This window comes from Cnephaeus nilssonii (assembly GCF_951640355.1).
Source record: "Cnephaeus nilssonii genome assembly, chromosome: 22".
NCBI lineage: Eukaryota > Metazoa > Chordata > Mammalia > Chiroptera > Vespertilionidae > Cnephaeus > Cnephaeus nilssonii.
The window spans coordinates 28,068,307-28,082,408 of record NC_137093.1 but is presented as its reverse complement, the minus strand read 5'-3'; the positions used below and the strand labels follow the sequence as shown (position 1 = coordinate 28,082,408).

At 58.8% G+C, this 14,102-nt stretch overlaps 1 long non-coding RNA gene across 1 annotated transcript; it reads right to left on the bottom strand.

Moving 5' to 3' along the window:
• Positions 1-207: 207 nt before the first annotated feature.
• LOC307093998 lies at positions 208-13,939 on the bottom strand. The gene is made up of 4 exons (XR_013813024.1): positions 13,739-13,939; positions 13,064-13,188; positions 1,544-1,597; positions 208-1,447 (listed from the first exon to the last, which is right to left on the bottom strand). It is a non-coding gene; the product is annotated as an uncharacterized lncRNA (long non-coding RNA).
• Positions 13,940-14,102: the final 163 nt, after the last annotated feature.

Here is a 14,102-nt window from a genome sequence, read left to right as displayed (position 1 = left end):
TCTGGGAGCAATTTCTTGGGTCAATGCAGGTATTCATAGGGTTTCCTTCCTAGTGGCACTTACGGGTTTTAAGATTTTTAACTCTTAGCAACTCTTTATATGACTGATATTTTGAGATGGTTTCTCTCCTTTGTGTGCACTCTCTGGTGGATGCAGAGGCTGGTGCTCTGGCTGAAGGCCTTCCCACACTCATCGCATTTAAAAGGCTTCTCCCCAGTGTGCACTCTCTGGTGGATGCAGAGGCTGGAGCTCTGGCTGAAGGCCTTCCCACACCCACAGCACCTGTAGGGCTTCTCCCCAGTGTGCACTCTCTGGTGGATGCAGAGGCTAGAGCTCTGGCTGAAGGCCTTCCCACACTCATAACATTTATAGGGCTTCTCCCCCGTGTGGACCCTCTGATGCATGCAGAGGCTGGAAGTGTGCCGAAAGGCCTTCCCGCACTCCTCGCATTTGAAGGGCTTCTCTCCGGTGTGGACTCTCTGATGCATGCACAGGTTTGAACTATTACTAAAGCCCCTCCCGCACTCGCTGCAGACATAGGGTTTCTCGCCTGTATGAACTCTCATGTGAATCTGGAGGTGTGAGCTCCAATTGAAGGCTTTGCCACACTCATAACATTTATAGGGCTTTTCTACCGTGTGGATTTTCTTGTGTCTGTTCAGTTTCGTTGTGGTGCTGAAATCCTTCCCGCAATCCTCGCACTTATAGACCTTCTCTCCCGTGTGGTCTCTCCAGTGAACATGGAGCTCTGATATGTGAAAGAAGCCCTTGTCGCACTTGTCGCACTTATGGGGCTTCTCGGCAGAGTGGACTTTCTGGTGCATGAAAAGGTCTGCTCTCTCAGAGAAAAACTCCCTGCACATGGGGCACTTGTAGATCATGTTTCCTATTTGGTATCGTGGCTGAGAGGAGAAAGGTCCTGCGGCGACTAGTTACAGGGCGCGAGGTCGCCGGGCCTCGCACTTGGCCATGCCGGCAGATTATCTCAGGCTCGCTCTGCTCGGGGGGTTCAAGGTCGGCCTAAGCTCTGCCCTGCCTGCCTTCCTGGGGAAGGCTTCTTCCTGCATAGTGTCCCCCACTCGGTCACTACCGACTACGCAGCGACACGCCCGCCCGCGCGCATCCCGGGCTCATGAACACAGAGCTCCCTTTTGGGTCCTGAGGGTCCACATCGCACGGGGCTCCGGCTGCAGACCTTTGCGTGGCGTCTGGAAGCCCTGGGAAGCTCCCTCGCGTGGATGGCCTCGCACTTCTCACGCGCACACGGCGGTGCACAGTGTCCCTCGCCGCAGAGGCCAAGAGCTCCGTGCTGGTCTCGGCCCCCCGCAGGCTCCCGGGAAGAGTCAGGGTGACATCCCGCCTCCTGCACAGACGTGCAGCCAGTTCCTCGGGCCCAGGTGTGCGGCTCCTCGCGCTGAGGACTCCCTGCCCAGGCGCCACTCGTCTCCTGCGACAGAAACAGAGAGAGGCGGTGAAAGGGCCTTGCTGCCCAGGGCTGCTGCCGGTTCCGTGACGAAGCGGGTGTCAATGTGAGCGCACAGACCTGCCCTGCTCCTGCGGAGGGACCCCGTCTTCCGCGCGGTCCGCGGGTGCAGGTCTGAAGAGAGAAGGTGCAGAGTCAGGCTCCTGTGCACAGCGCCTCACAGCCAGCACCACCCTCCCTGCGACAGACGCCTGGGCACACCGGGCGCTCCTGGGAAAGGAGCCCGCAGAAGCCCGCAAACAGGACCAGAAGCAACACCCCCACTGGGACTTCGGAAGGGCAATACTGCGGCTTCCGCAGCCAACACACCGGGTGGGAGCCGCCCGCAGTCCCCGGGGAGACTGAGGATCGGGCGCGTTTCTGTCCTGTGTGTTCCTGATGAACTTCAGATCCTGAACCTGAAACGCCAAGTCCGGCCCGGCCTTCCCCGCGCCCCTCCTGTGCCTGACCCCCTTCCCCACCTGCATCGCCGTGTCAGCTGCCCCCCCCCCCCCCCCCCGAGCCCCAGTGAGACTCCAGGCAATCTCTCCCGAGCGCTGTGAGACCGCATCGCTCCTGGGTTTGATCTGCCTCCGGAGCCAGGATGGAGCCACGGCACCTCGGGCGCAGCCCGTCCGTCAGTGCAGGGAGGAGCCCCACCTGGTGAGCGCACCCCCGAGGGCTCCCCGGCGCCCTCTGCCCCCCACAGACCCGCTGCACCCATTCCGGTGCATGTTCCAGTCTTTTGGCAACCAACATGGGATAACACGCACAGCGAACAGAATGAGGAGCAGACAGAAGGAAGTAACTCCCACAGGTTCCACCTGAGGCTCCTGAGGTTCAGGATCACGCCTCAGCCACCGCTTCATCTCGTGTGTTCTGTCCTCAGTGACACGCAGTCCGTCAGCAGAAATGAGCCGACCTTAAAGAACACTTTCAGTAATACGCTCACACAGGGGTGCGGGGCTGTCTGAGGAGATTTATTTCACGTTAAAATGGCAAAACAGCCCTGGCCGGTGTGGCTCAGTGGACAGAGCGTCGGCCTGCGGATTGAAGGGTCCCGGGTTCGATAACCCAGTCAGGGCACCTGCCGGGTTGCAGGCTCGATCCCCAGTGGGGGGCGTGCAGGAGGCAGCCGATCAATGATTCTCTCTCATCATTGATGCTTCTCTCTCTCCCTCTCCCTTCCTCTCTGGAATCAATAAAAATACATTTTAAAAATTGTTTTTAACACGTTAAGCGCCAGGCCTGTTTTGTCTTCCTTTCCGGTTAGCCCGCGATATACGATTCACCGATATGCTGGCCGCACCGGTGACTGACGAGGTCCGGACGGAAAGTAGTGCCAGTCACCGTGACTGACATGACGCTTAACGTGTTAATGGCAAAACAAAGCGATTGTTTCTGGGTGAAAGTGTTAAGATAAGAAAATCCAACCACATAAGCCGAGTTTCAGCAAAAATACAGCCAACGTCCAGAAAGAAGGGCGCGCACCGATCCTTTGGCCTGGTACTCGCGCTTCCAGAGATGAGCCCCGAGATCGCGGCGAGCGCCGGGACGGACTGATGCCCCACCGCCTCCCGAGGCAGCAGCGGCCGCGGTCCGGCTGCGGGCACCCCGGCGCCAGGACGCTGGAGGAGGGCACCGTCAGAGGGTAACCGCTCAGCACGCACGCGGACGTCCAGAACGCCAACGGGTGGGGTCACACTCGGCTCAGGCCGGGATGGAATCAGACTCGCCGCCCGACTCGGCGGGAGACACGTCCTGAAGGCGGCGGCGGCCCAAGCCCCGGACGAGATGTGCCCGCGCCAGCGGCTGCTGAGCAGAGGCGGAACCCTTGAGGGCCCCGAGTGAGCCGCAGCGGGGACAGCACCACGGGCCGCCCACCTGGAAGGCCCCCCGCCGGAGGCAGCAAGCCGCAGGGCACCTGGTGCCGACGAAGCAGCTCCAGGATCTGGGACTGACACCGTCCCCCTGGCCTGCATGGCACCCCCAGCCGCCGTCCCCCCACCTTGCCCACCACGTCGCCTTCACTGGAGACGCCTGCCCTGCCCGACTTCAACATGTAGAGGTGCTCCAGGGCTCCAACTGGGGGCCCCTCTTCTCCGAGTCTACAACCTCGCCAGTAACTCAGCCACATCTGTAGCCCGGCTACAGACACCCCAAATAACCTTCCCAAACCCAACCCCTCACACTGCTCCTCCTCTCCCCCGCCCCCCCACATCTCCCTGCACTGCACTGCCCCACCCAGGTCGTCCCCCTCCTCCGTCTCTCCACCGCCACTGCACCCCCCTGCCAGGTGCAGACTGCCCACAGCCTCTCGATCACGTGTCTCTGCTTCACCCTGCCCCTCCCTCCCGGTGCCCCCCCCCCAAGCTCTTTAAATGCACACAGCCTTCAGGCGGGGCAGGTGCCGCCCACTGGCTCTACCCAATCTCACCGCCTCTAGGCTCTCGCCACCACACACCAGTCCTCCAGCCTTTCTCACCCTCGGACCTGCCCAGCCTGTTTCTCCTCCACCCCAGGCCCACGCTTCCCGGCCTCAGAGAGCTGGCGTCTCTCACACCCAGGCTCAGCCCAGCGCCGCCGCCTCAGGGAGCAGCCTCCCCCCCACGACCTGGGTCCCTGTGTGCCTGCCTCCTTGTTGGCGTCGCCTCCCCTGCTTCCTGCGCTTAGTAAGCTCCCACCAGCCATGTCTCAACTCCGTCACCTCCGTCTTCCCGTCAGCCAACCACAGATGCTTCTCGAGGGTCTAACTGTGCCAGGCCCCTGCCCAGACAGAGAGCAGAAACAGAACGGGTGCCTCCCTCAGGAACTTGGTCCAGCACGGACACAGACGCTCATCCAAGACGTCCATGCAGACAGGACAGCCAGCTCTGCTGAGTGTGACGGGGTGGTCTCGGGGAGCCCCTGGGGGGTGGGCTCCCCAGTCAGAGGGTCGGGCACCACCGCCCTCCACAGCGAAGGGAGCCCAGCGGCTGAGGGACGGCAGACAGACCAGAGCAGACATGCCCTCCTCCCGCCACCTCCTCCAGACGCGCCCCGGACGGCGCAGGGTGCTGGCGCTCACCTTGAACCGATGCGAAACACAGCCGACAACAGGCGGCCTCGCTGTGAGGACTGGAGAAGGGAGGGGAAGCACCTATGAGAGCCACGGCGCGGCGGACCTGCGGACACACGCGCTCCCTCGCTTCCCTCATCTTACTTGGCACGACACGCCCGTCCCTTCACTGGAGGCTCCCAGACCCGGGACCCAGCTCCTCCACGCGAGGCTGTGCCAGTGCTCCCGGCTCTCCCTGCCCGGGGCTGGTTTAAAACGCATCTGACTTCAGTGACTCTCCCCGCCGGCCCGACGGCCCTCCGTGAGCCCACCAGCCAGGCTTATCTCCCGGGCTGAGCGTGCACCTGCACCTGCTAGGAAGCGCGATAACCCGGCGGGCGGAACACCGGACTTCAGTCCGGGTCCCAAGTCCAGTTCCGGGCCCGACACTTGCCGGCGGGGCGACCTTCAGCGGCTACTCCTCCGGGGAACGGGGAGGAAGGCCGACGCCAGGAATGCGGCCGGGCATGGGGGGCTCAGTGCCTCAGTGCTCAGCTCTCCTCTGCAGGGGACACCGATGAGGAAAAGGAACCCTTCAGGACACACGCAGGACGCCCGGGGAGTCGGCGTGCTGGGACAGCAGAGGCACCGCGTCCTCTGGCTGCAGGACCAGCCCCCCCCCCCCCCCGTCCGTTCCCTCTGCCAGGCTCTGTGGTCTCCCGCCGTCGAGGGACAGCCGGGCCCTGCTCGGGGCGGCAGTCTGAGTGCCAGTGACTCTCATCTCAGAGGACGACACTCAGTGACTAAAGGGCGTCCTCCTCCCTCTGCGGGAACAGCGAGCCCAGAGGGACAAAGGCGAGTTCGGGCCCAGAAAGGGGCAGCACGGAGGCCCCGCGCCATCCTCGGCAGAAGCGAAAGCAAAGCCCGCGGCCCACGAGGCCCGGCTCGCCAGCGGAGGGGACTGCGGGCTGGCTGGGGTGCCACAGAAATGCCAGGCGGCTGTCAGCAAGGCTGTCCTCAGGACACGGGGCGTGGGAGTGTCACAGCAGGTGGCAGCTCAAGAAGTTTGGGATTTGGGATTCTGGCTATTTTTTTAATGGATTTTTAAAAATTGGGGTAAAAAAACCCAAAAAGTTTAGCATCTTCACCACTTTTAAGCGTACAGTTCAGTAGTGTTAACAGTACATTCGTCTTGCAAAACAGAAACACTGTACCCACTGACCACCTCCCCCCCACACCGCTGGCTCCCCGACCCCACAGCCTCCGGGACCCGCTCTTGCCACACACGCCCTCACTCTCTGCATGTGGGCTCCCTCTGCTCCCAAATGACACCCCACCAGCGCCGCCATCTCGGCGGGTTCCTGCCCCGGCGGTTGGAGACCTGCAGGAGGCCGTTCTCACGGCCGCACGCCTGCACCCAGCACCTGTCAGCAGCCCTTAGGCACTTGAAGTTCATGTCATGAAGCCTCGGAGCCTGCGTCCTGCAGCTCCCCTGGTTCTGTGAGCTGGGGCCTCCCCCAGGCCCGAGGTTACTGAAGACGGGTGAGCCGAGAAGCCTGGCTTGTTTGCCAGCTGACGCCAAGAACTTGGAATCCGTGAAATGCTCTTAAATCCTATGGGGCTTACCCCTGCACGCTTGAACTGTGCATCTAAAGGGAAGTTTGACAAGGGCGCACCAGGGCTTACTGGTGTGCAGAGGAAAGGAGCCAGGTGACCTTCATGAACGGTCTCACCGCTCACCTCGGGGCAGGCTGCGTCGCCTTCGGGGCAGGTCTGCTCTGGCTCCAGGCCTTCTTCGTAAGACCTGTCACAGGACCATGGGCGGCCCCGCAGAGCAGGACGGGAAATAAGCAATGATTCTTTTATGAACCTGAACTTGCAGGGGCATGAAAGATAAATGAGCTCCAGGACCGCTTTACCGAATGTCTCGGGTGACAGACAGGGCGCGTTCCAGTGGGAATGGAGGTGCGGAAACACCCGCCGCTGGGAAGCAATGCATGGACTCTGCGTGCTGCCGATACGCCGCCAGGTTAGGTTCGTTTTTAAAATCTCTCTTCCAGGAGCAAATGGAATCCACTGAAGCCGTTGGTCTCCCAGCCTGTGACTCCTCCACGTGGATTAACTGGACTAATACTTTAAACCTGGGCTGAATGACTTCAACTGACCAAGCCAGTCCCACTCCTGTGCCCTTTATCACACCTCTGAGCCATTTCAACTAAGGGTCCTGTCCGTTCCCGGAGTCCCTCCGCGGTGCCAGGACGCCACTCGCACCAGTGCCCTCGTCGGCACGTATGGCCAGCCCACCGGGCTCAGCCCGCCGCTAGGCGAATCTGCTCCCAAAGGCCCACAACTACGAACTGAACGACAGTGAACATGGGACCAAAGCGGAGCCGGTCAGACTCTCCTGAGGTCCCACTGCCTGTTTGTGTCCCCCCCGCCCCCTCATTCACACAGTGAAACCTGACCCCCACGTGATGGTATCAGGAGATGGAGGCTTTGGGAGGACCCCAGAGAGCTCCCTCACCCCTTCCGCCATGAGGACACAGAGGACACAGCGAGAGGACGGCTGTCTACGGACCAGGAGGGCCCTCACCAGACACAGACTCCACAGCACCTTGACCGGCAGCGTCCGGAGCGGTGAGAAACGAATGCTTGTTGTCTGAGCCGCCCAGGCTGTGGCCGTTTGTTACGCAGCGTGAATGCACTAAGACAACTTCCAAAGGCCAGGTGGACTTCCAGGCTGGGGTGGAGACAGGGACCACGCTCCCGGCCTGGCCGCCTCCTTATGGGAGGGACCAGTTGGACAGCATCAACAGAGATCACACCCAGCAGTCTGACAACAGGACGACCGGCAATAGGACCCCAGCTCTTCAGAGAAGCCGCCACCTGCTCAGAGAGGCAGTTTAGCCGATGAACCCAGAGACCCGCGACATTGCCCAGAGTCAGGCTCTCCACGTGAAAGGTGCCGACGGCCCGGTCTAAGCTGGACAGCATTCTCCAACCTCAAACGATTTGGACGGTTAATTACACCCCAAGAAAAACAGAAACGCTGGTTTCAGTCATGGGTTTGTGCAGCGAAGCCCCGATCTGCAGCAGTCACCCCTGCAAAGCCTCTCTGGGAAGAACCCGCACGTCCACGCCCTTTCTGCGCAGCCTGTCCATCCCTGTCCCCTCCCCAAAGCCTGCTCCCTCCCCAGCTGGAGCAGGACCCCGTCCCCAGGTGCCACAGGGGGTCTGGTCCTGACACCCTCACAGGCCCTCCCGTCTTGCCTCCTGCCACCCTGCCCCTGACGTCATCTTCTCCAATGCAAAACGGGTTGTCCTACCCACTTCACACTGTGCCCCGGCCGTGAACGTCCAGTGTCATCTCCTGACTGATGCATGTGGCTCGGACACTCTGGGCGACGTCGGCTCCTCCGCCCCTCCCCCGGCTCCTCTCTCACCACTGCCCATCAGCCTAGGTCAGCCAAACCTAACTTCTCTTGGCCTCAACCACGCCCCCCCCCCAGCTCCTCCTACCTCCAGGCCTTCCCACTTCTGTCCCGCTTACCTTCAGGTGGCACCCAGACGCCACTTCCTCCAGGATGGCTTCCCTGACTTCCGCCCTTCCCCTCAGACGTGGATGTTACGTGCTCCCAGGGCCCGTACACGTCCGTCAACATCTCCCTTCTGTGCCACACTCGTGGCCTGGGCGCCCACTAAACCACACGCGACTCCCCACTCCCAGGACCCACTGCAGACCCCAGGAGCACCTGGTCAGTGAACGGGTCCACACCCCTTTATAACCTGCTCAGCCTCCCCGACCGTGCACGCCCGAGGGGCCCCGAGCTCGCTCTATGGAGCCTCTGGGGACCCTGCTTCACGACCGCGCTCTCGATGCTCCGCCCGTGGTCCGGGCTGCCCCTCCTCATCCCAAAACTGTGAAGCCCCACTCGCTCTCTGCCGGCCTCTCCGTGTCAGAGACTCAGTGAGCGAACAGGAGTCAAACCAGGAAACCCCAGGCCCGTGTTCGAGCGCCTGCGTTTGTTCCCCGGGCACACAATTAGAAGCGGGAGCCACTCCTACTCTGCACCCGGTTAGGAAGCAATTGTCCCCCCAATACTGGAAGTAACAAAGTTCAGTCCAGCTAATTCCAAACACTCCACTGAAACCACACCACTGAGCGCGGCAGACGTCAGGGGACCGTTCAGAGCTCGCCTTCCTGGTAAAGTGCACACGTCTCTTCCCCATGCAGCTAGCTATGTCCTAGGCACAATGTACTTCCTAAAAGCAAAGGTTCCTTCCACTGTAAGTGTAACACATAGAGCCCAGAAAACACCCACAAAAGTAAACTTTTAAAATCACCCCACAGCCTACCTCCCAAGGTACAATTTTAAAGATTTTCACCTAATTTCTTCTAGACTGTTCTCCATAAATTTTTGTGGACAGTTGTTAGGATTTTTGTTTGAGAGTTTTCATCTTATCATGTATGTAATTTTGTGTCCTGGTTTTATTCCACTTAACTCTGTCGTAAACATTTTAATACATTTTCTACATAAACATTTTAATGGCCCTACATTACCAAGCTGATGAATCATAACTTAATCATTCTACAAACGCACCCTTAAAAATAATTCTACTGCCCTAGCTGGTTTGGCTCAGTGGTTGAGTGTCGGCCCGCAGACAGAAGGGTCACAGGTTTGATTCCGGTCAAGGGCACGTACTTCGGTTGCAGGTTCGATCCCTGGCCCCGGTGGGGGCGCATGCCATGCGGGAGGCAACCAATCGACGTACCTTTCTCAGGCCTCTGTGTCTCTCCTCCTACTTCCACTTTCTCTCAAAATCAATGGGAAAACACCCTCAGGTGAGGATTAACAGGATAAATAAATAATTCTGCCACATACACCTGTGCATGCAGATGGTCCTCACTGGTTTCTGCATCAAACAAACACTTTCCCGGCTCTTGCTACACATGCGGGATGTGACATACTTGTAGAGAAGTGTGATGTTTTTACCACGTTCCCATCAGCCCCAGGGACTGTCATTTTTTAGTCTAAATTTAGGCCTTTACACAATTACCCAAGTAAATGCTCATTGTAGGAAAAACCTGAAACAATGAAAAAGCATGTGAAATTAAGAAATCTGGCCCCAGCCGGTTTGGCTCAGTGGATAGAGCGTCCGCCTGCTGACTGAAAGGTCCTGGATTCGATTCCAGTTGAGGGCACATGCCTGGGTTGTGGGCTCGATCCCCAGTAGGGGGTGTGCAGGAGGCAGCCGATCAATGCTTCTCTCTCATCACGGATGTTTCCATCTCTCTCTCTCTCTCTCTCCCCCCTCCCTCTCTTCCTCTCTGAAATCAACAAAAACGTATTTTTTAAAAATCTGTCTCCCCCATGACTTTCCCTCAGTAGTTACAATGTTTCCTTCTCAAATATTTTAGTCCTCAAACTTTTTCTATCTTTATTCAGAACACACACACAGTTTTCTTTCTTTTTCTGGTATCTTACAAAAAACTAAACTTGCTTTTTTGGCTTAGTAATATATCCTCCCACCCACCCAGGCCACGCCGATACACACACACCCACCTCGGTTTTTAAAAGCTGCTTCGCCCCTCAGTTACTCTGCCCAGGTCTGTGCTTAGACATCACACCTGGACCGGCCTGCCTCTGCCGTTACGACAGCCTTTCCAGCCCTCAGGCTGCTTCCGGTTCCCTGCGCGTTGGTCCGTCCCCGTGGGACTGGACCTGTGTGTGTTTCTGGCGCAGTGTGAGCAGAGCCTGCTCTTTATTCTCATTTCAGTTTCTGCCAGGCTGTGTTTGGGATTCATAAAGCTGTGACTTTTCGGTATGCAGGTGTACTCAATCACATCCTCACATTTTTTGGTCTGTTTTTCAGAAACTCTCATTTTTGTAGCCAATAGCACCTACAAAATATTTCCCTTCTTTTCATTTCAGACCCTCACCTCACTCTTATTGCATGTATTACTGTTTTGACCAAACTTAGAAAACCCGTGTTAAATAATTTCCCAATTTTAAATTTGATTATTTTCTTGTTCAGTATAATGTGGACCATTAACATTTATGTATATTTTTTGCATTAAGAATGTGCCTTTTCATTCCACTTTATTAAAAAAAATGAGGACTTTTGAAAAAAGAATAAAATACCCATTTTGACCTTAGTTTAGTTGGTAGTTTGAATTCAATGCGAACTCCAAGGTCAAGACCAGCTCTCGTCCAGACAGACCTCTGAAAGGGCCTATCTGGTCTCCCCCACGTCCACTCCCCACCCCACACTCTGCGTGTAGTAGCTGCAGTGGTTGTTTGAAAACGCAAATCCGATTATGTCATTCCTCCGCTTAAAACCCAACCCTGGATACACCATCCTGAACCCACCCTGCAAGACCCTGCCTGACCCAGAGGCCCCGCCCTCATCCCCCCCCCCCCAATCTATAACCACCCACAGGCATTCTTTCAGGTCCCGGAGTGGGCAAAGCACTCCCCACACCCCCACCCGCCCCAGGGCCTTCCCACATGCCATTCCCCTGCCTGGAAAATTATGCCCCACTTCACTCCACACGAACGCCTACTCTCCCTTCAGATCTCAGCTGAAAGCTTACTCTTGTAAAAGGGAGGAAGGGTGGATGGATCTTTCCCGGGCCCTCTCCCCACAACCTAAAACTTGGTCCTCTTGTCCCCTCCGGGGGCAGGCGCTACTTAACTTGCATGGCAGATACAGTTTGGGGTCAGGCGAGCAGTCTGAGTGCCTGCATTTCATTCCCATCCCCTCCACCGCAGACCATAAACTCCCAGCAGGACAAGCACACGCTGATTTTTCTGGCCACACCACAAGCACTGAGTACATCTGAATGAAAGAAAAATATTTACAAGACCCTTAACTGCATCTCTTACATCTTAAAATGGTATCCATCCCTTCAATCAACCAGTATATCAATTCCTAAACTCTGATGCTGCCTACAAATTCAGGAAGAACTGATTTTACCCGGTGGACGTGAAAGCTAACGCAACCGCTGCCGCCGCCGGAAATCGTGCACACACGTTTATCTCGCTAGGAAATAAGTTTCGTTGCCTATTAGGGGAGTTTTGTTTGATGCTGTGTTCAGTTTGCTGATACTTTACTCGTAGCCAACAAATTTATATGCCTTATTTTTTATGGCATGTAAAGCACTAGAAAAAATGTGCTTTGTAAAATACCCTTTAAAAAGTCTAAGTATTAACAGCACTTGATAAAAATTAATGATAACAAAAATCACAAATTAAAAGGCAAACTTGGCGATCTCTGGTATTCTGTAATACACACATCTGGTCAAAAGAGAAAATATAAATTATATTGCAAATAAAAAATTCCTTTGGATCGTAAAAGCTAATAAAACCAACATTTATAAACCACGTTACACTCTGCAAAGCACTTTCACATCCTTCATGGCACTGAGCTCCGTGGAGCAGAGAGAGCAGGATTACCACCAGGTGAGGGGCAGAAGCTGAGTCCTGCCCAAGGTCACAGGACGGGAAGCAGTCGAGTCACAGTGAGCTGGGGGAGGGGACGGAGGCTGCGCGGAGGTCTGTAACCGGAGAGAGCACTTCCCCCGAACTCTGAAATGGGTGCTCCACCGAAACTGCCTCCCCGGGAACCAGCGCCCGCCCGGGAGGCTGTTTTAGATACAAAGTCAGAGCTTCCATCGCCGCCGGTGCAGGAAATGGCTCCGTAAACCACGGCCACCCCAAACTGGGGGACACGAGGCAGCGGCTCTCCGGGCTGGGCTGCGTTAACCCATTCGCCACCTGCTGCCACGGAAGGCGGAGCGCCCAGCAGTTAAAACAAAGGCCATGCAAGTGAGGGGGCGCACACTCCCTCGTCCGTCTTTTAAAGGGCCTGGAAGGACACGCTATGGTTGCTAACTCTGGAGACGGGCTGGTCGGCAAAGACGTGAGCCATCTCGGTGATGCTGGCATTTCCACCAAGAAAAATGTATGACTTGATCCCTTTAAAATTACTTTAAAACATTTTAACTTAACCCGGGGGCGGGGCGGGGGGGACAAGGTCATTTTCCTGCTCTTAAAAAGCTCTGCATCGATACAGGAAGTAGGGGTCCCGTCTAGAGGAGGAGACAAAACATGGAAACAAAACCAGGTCGGTCCCGTTAAAACAATGCACCGCCTCCACTGCACAAAACGTTCCTTCAACAACAGCAAAAAACGCAATAGCTTGGGTTTTGTGTGTTTTTTTCTTTTTACTTTCTGGCCTCCTTTGTTGCGGTAAGACAACCAATGAGCAAGCGCTCAGCCCGGAGAGCGGGGCAGGCTCCTCCCGCGAGTTGCTCCGAGTTCCGCGGGGAGGGCCCCACAAAGGAGCCGAGTTTGAGGGGAGCGAGAGGTGACTTGGCAGAGATGCGGGAAGATGAGCCCGGATTGGGGGGGGGGGGGGGTAGGGGGGATGTCTGGGAGGTGGACATATTGAGTTAATCAGAAGCAGGGACAGGAAGGAAACCGCAGTCCCGAAAGAGGGGAGGCCTCCCCTGGATGCGGGAGAGAGAAGGGGGCTCGCCCGCGCCGCCGCCGCCGCCTTACCTGGGTGAGCAGCGGCCCTGGCTGCGGTCAGACAATGGAGGCGTCCAGCGGCGGCCGCGCTCCGCGCCGGGGGCTCCTCATCACCTGCGCCGGATGCTCGCCGGGCTCCGCGGGGCCGCCGGGCTCTGGAAAACCCACAGCACACCCTGCAGCGAGGCCCCGCCGCCCGCCCCGCGCCCCGCGCCCCCGGCGGGCCATGGCCGCCTCTCCGGGGACCCGCCTGGAAAGGCTCCAAGGCGCCGCTCCTCGGGCTTCGGCAGCGGTTCTGCTCCCCCTTCCCTCGGCGGCCACAACAATGGAGCCCGGCTCGGGAGTCCGGCTCCCGCGGGGCCTCGCCCTGCCGCTGCCCAGCCTGCGCCGCGCACCCGGCCGCCATCTGTGAACCCCGCTCCCCGCAGCCCGGCGCTGCGGCCCAGGCCGGGCGCGGAGGCCCGAGACCCCGCTGCCCTCCGCGGGGCCTGCCCAGGGGCCGCCCGGACCGTCCCCCCCTGCCCCCCGGCGCCCAGGGTCCGGCCCGGCGCCGGGCCCACCCCGAGTGCGGGGCTGTTGGCCTTCCTTGAACCCCCTCAGCCGCCTGCCCACCGAGCCCGCGCCCCTGCCCCCCACGGCCGCCCGGCGCCCCGCCCGGGTCCAGAACAGGAAGAAAGAGGCCGCAGCCCTCCGCCGAGAACTCACTCCGAGTGCGGGGTGGAGGCGCCCGGGCCCGGGCTCCGCGCACCCACCCGCCCTCTCCTCTGGGGACACCTCACAGGTGCGCCTCCGAGCCGCGCGCGCGCTCCGCACGTCCGGACGCCTCCGGGGGCCAGCGCGCGTGCGCACGCACCAGGCCGGCGGGCCCGAGGGAGCGGGCGCCGCACGCATGCGCGCCGCCCTGCCGGCGCCCCTGCCCCCCGCGCCTGCCCCCGCCCCGCGCCTGCCCGCGCGCGCCCTCCCCCCAATCCCAGGCGGGTCCTGGGTACCCCCCCCCCGCCCCGACCCTTCCCGCGAACCCCGGCCGGCGCGCGCGCTCCCGCTCGCCGCCTCGCTCCTCCCCCCGCCC